A 4,599-nucleotide genomic window follows, 5' to 3' on the forward strand; every position below is an offset into this window, starting at 1 on the left:
AAGCCTGAAGGATCATGTACACACACCTTTAGCCACCTTTCAATCGATGCTTATTGATTTTGATATCACAATGAAATATATTATTTTCCCTGCGCTGGCCACTCTCGATCCTTTTCTTCCTCCATCCCTCTCTTTTCCGTCTAATGTAATCAAGAACCAAAACTGTTCCATGTTCCTCCAACTGAATCAAATTGACCTGCCTCTTGAGTACGCGTCAGGTGCAGGTGTGTGAGTGTGTATGCATGTGCTAATGTGTAGTCGGTGCTAATGTCGGTCGGTCTGTCTGTCTGTCTGTCTGTCTGTCTGTCTGTCGGTCGGTCGGTCGGTCGGTCGGTCGGTCGGTCCATTTGTCTTTATCTTACAGTCCATATTGTTACAGACTGTAAAATGGTACATTTTTACAGTATTTTAAATAAATTATTTTTAAACCTTATTTTAAATTATAATTGTGTGTTTGACAGGAAAATTTGCATGCACATGGTTATAGAGGCTTGTGTGTCTCTCAGGTGTATGTTCTAATGTGTGTCTGTGTGCAAGTGAGAATGTTTGTAAAGAGTGTGAGTGTGTGTGCATGCTAATGTTTTTCTCTGTGTGTATGTGTGTGTGCGTGTTTGTGTGTATGTGAAGTGATTGTTTGTTTGTATACAGCTTCAGTTTTTTCCATCACTAGGTCTATTATGTCTTGAATTTGATATTGATCTGATTTGATATGATGTCAATATGGTATTGACTTCAAGTCCTTTTCCTATTGGAAGAGGTGAGTGTATTCATACATATGAATAAAACCATAATTAAATAAGCTTTTGGCAATTGTCATTTCAAGTTAAAATGAAAAAGAAAATCAAAACAATTCTTACTTTAATAACTAGTGACGCTCATTACTGTTGAAATTGTGTATTGTTACACATCATAATTTTATGCACAAGGGATAGATTAATGAACAGATTAATCAGCTAATGGTTAGAGAGAGAGCAAGGCTTTTTTTTTCACAATGTCTGTGTGGTAAGAGATCTCACACACAAAAACACATCAGTGGAGTGTAGTTGATTTTCGAAATGGATTTGGGTTTTTAGCTCAATGTAGATCCATCTGATGTTTACAGTTTCCAGGAGTATGCAACAACATTTACCTTACACTTATCAACAAGCAACCAATAATATATTTTATATGCTTATATTAACATACTATAAAAAAAACAAGGTCATTCTTATATGACCAAAATGGATGATGTCCAGGCGAGTTGTGTTGTAGTGTAGCGAATCAGCTCATGGGGAAATATGAATAATTAATCATAACTAGTTATAATTAATTATAAATATTTAGATCCGCTGTAGATATTTACTTGACCTCTCAGGGTCAACTGTCTGTCAATTCTAAGAACGTTAATTTCCTGGTTAAGGGAAATAACTTTCTTACTGTACAACTCTACACAGAGCCTGTAGCATAAATCTGCAGTTATGAGCAAACAATGACCAACGTCAAGTGTGATACAAGTAAGACTTTATTGAAAAATTGTGTGTTTGATTGGTCCAGACGCTACAGTAGTTATAGTATAAATATTGTAATTATTCTGTTCATTTTCAGTTTGACTCATTCAGGCCGATCTGTGGACTGGTTGCATATAACTCATTGATAGTCGTATGGAGGCCTCCTGTCAAGGTAAGCTGCCTCCCTCTGAAACTTTATCCAGCGGTGTCGCTCTTATTTATTATTTTATATTTATATGTTATTTTAAATATATTATTTATTTTTGTCCTGAGTGAAAGGGGAGTCTGTTTCCCTTTCCCCCTCGGAGAAAACACCCCTGACACACACATGCTTGTATTGATTTGCCACCGTTCTGTCACTGCGTGTCTGTGCCGTACATCTCTTAGCTACAAATCATGATTCAGAACAGGATCGGTACACACAAAGACACCTGCGCAGAGACTCAGTGGTGTCAGTGGGAGGTGTGTCGTCTTAAGCTAACCTCCGCCCTTCGGGATATGACACTGGAAGGCAAAGTAGGATTATCTTTTCTTTCAGATCTTCTGTTGCAAAGCCTGAACAAAATAGCAGCTGAAGATAAATGGTTTAATCAGAACAGACAGTCCAATGTTTGATACACATTTCTGTGTTACCGTTTTCATGTGCACTTTGGAGGTGACGCAGTCACATGTAGGCAAATGGGGAGGTTAGTTTAACATTGACAGGGATGTATGGAATTAGATAAGAATACTGTGTCATAATTCTTTTTTTTTTTTTCTTCTTCTTTTTTTAATAACCATTGCTGTTTCTGGAGGTTATGGTTGGTTGCTAGGATGTTGCTAGTTTTTTTTCAAGTTCAAAAGTTACAAAAAAAAAATCTATTTCAAATAATTTCTGTTCTTTTGATCTTTCTATTCATAAAAATCCACAAAAAAAAGTATCAGTTTCCAAAAAACAATAAATAAATAAAAGAAAAAATATTAAGAAGGACAACCATTTTTCAACATTGATAATAATAAGAAATGTTTCTTGAGCTCCAAATGAGCATATTAGCATGATTGTATGGACCATGTAACACTGAAGACTGGACTAATGGCTGCTGAAAATTACATCACAGGAATCAATTACATTTTTAATATATTAAAATAGAAAACTGTTATTTTAAATTGTAATAAAAAAATCACAATATTATAATGTTTTTGATCAAATAAATGCAGTACTAGTGAGCATAAAAGACTTTCAAAATCATTGAAAACGTTTTACTGACCTCAAATCTCATTAACTGATATTAAGAATCTCTTAAAATTAAAATTTAGTGAGTATAATATAGATAGTGTTAGAAAAATAATATTATTTTTGTATTTTCTTGGGACAAAAGTCTTCTTACACAATTTTGCATCTCAAGTAAATTTATCGTTTTTCGGTTTGCATCTCAAGTGAATTGATCTTGTTTAGGGAAATAGATATTTTAAGACAAAAACACAAATTAGGATAATCCACCAATAAACAATTAGAACCTCCGGACTACATCACTGAAGTGTGATTGTGTACGAGTGCTTTCACAGCTTCATTGTCGGTGTTGTGTTTTGGTCGGAATGACACTTGCCAGCCATGTAAAAATTATTGTGACGGGTGAGTGTCAGAGTCAGCATTTTTTTCCCTCTCTGTTCTCTCCTCCTTCCTCCCTCCTGCTGTTTAATCCATCCAGCTGCTGTCACGGCAGGGGAGCAGCCAATCTATCACACCATCGAGACACATTCTTCTCACCTGCTCTGCGCCGGCACCGTGCCGTACCGGCCCTTTAATGAACAGCCAACATGATCCCAGCTGACAAGCAGGAAATGGATGCAATAAAGATTGTTTCTGCATGCTCTTTGCATTCCTGATAAATCACCTTACTGTTCGACAGACACCAGCCAGCGCCGCACACAAATCTGATTTCACGCCGAGGGAGAGACACTGAGGGAAGGGGCATCGGGCCAAGAGGGGTCAGTTCAATTTAAATGCAGACTGGCTCAGACACGGAGCCCATGCAACCGCTGATTGCATGTGTGTGTGTGGTGGGAAGCCCTGTGTGATGGACCCGTGACACACCTCGCACCTCACATCATTTCTTTGGACGCAGCGGGCGGCAGCTCGCATACACCTGCAGCTTGAAGTCCAGGTGAGGGGGTTTATCAGTCAAGCAGACCTGCTCTGTCCGCCAGAACGCTTTACTCTCTGCAGCTCTGCAGATGATACAGTCACACGTCGGCCCTGCAACCTTGGACACTGCACTGTAATGAAAGATGAAAGCAGGAGAGGCGCACGAAGGGCGGAGAGAACAGGGAGGGGGGCGTGAGGTGTGGGGATGTAGTGAGAGATGAGGAAGAGATGCAGATCTCTGGGCGGGTAATTTGCGATCTAATCTTATGCAGCCCGTGCCTGCTGTAAGTCAGAGTAGGGAGAGAGAGAGAGAAGTGGTGTCTAAAGAAGTAAGGTTGTGGAGTCTCTGAATCTTGAAGCTGAAAGGTTTAAATGGATAGTGGAGCCTGAGAATGAGTCATTAACTCTTTTAAATGTAGCGAACTAAGCTGTTTAGTGTAGGTGCTAAACAACTCACTGTGTATTTTTAGTTCCTAACCTTCCATGAAGTCAATATGAATTCAAAATTGAACCTATTTACTTCCTTAATGCTTGTTCTGTGTATCAAAGTGTAGCTAATAACTTGCTCTGCCTTTGAAACGAATTTCCTTTTCAGCTGACATCATAAAGTTCTCTTATTTTTTAACCCCTCCCCTCCAATCATGCATGATTTATACAGTAGAAATGTTTTAAGATCCAGCCAGTTGGATTTTAATTATATAGGATATATATATATATATATATATATATATATAACATACAATTCAAATTGTTCCTGGATGTTTCTGCTCTATTTGTCAATAGTTTAATAGTTCACAATAATATTTCACTAAATTTCATTTTTTTAAATTTATTTTAAATTATTTTTTATACAATTCATGATTTTTGAAAAACTTAGTTCATAATCGTCCCCCATTTTATTCATAATGAAAAATATTTTTAAAAATTGTTTTATATTAAAATTGAAATTTAAAAAAATGTTCAAATTCCCTCAATTTCCCCCTAAAT

The 4,599-nt window shown here is 37.2% G+C and overlaps 1 long non-coding RNA gene across 1 annotated transcript in view; it reads left to right on the forward strand.

Annotated features, from left to right (window-relative positions):
* Window positions 1-3,912, forward strand: part of LOC107711727 (uncharacterized) — a 9,182-nt gene extending 5,270 nt beyond the window's left edge. The window contains exons 3-4 of the long non-coding RNA XR_001636728.1: window positions 1,585-1,659; window positions 3,176-3,912. This is a non-coding gene — a long non-coding RNA (uncharacterized LOC107711727). The remainder of the gene's footprint in view (window positions 1-1,584; window positions 1,660-3,175) is intronic.
* Window positions 3,913-4,599: the final 687 nt, after the last annotated feature.

The sequence above is a fragment of the Sinocyclocheilus rhinocerous genome, unplaced genomic scaffold (genome assembly GCF_001515625.1).
Source record: "Sinocyclocheilus rhinocerous isolate Xijiao unplaced genomic scaffold, SAMN03320098_v1.1 scaffold1199, whole genome shotgun sequence".
Taxonomy (NCBI): domain Eukaryota; kingdom Metazoa; phylum Chordata; class Actinopteri; order Cypriniformes; family Cyprinidae; genus Sinocyclocheilus; species Sinocyclocheilus rhinocerous.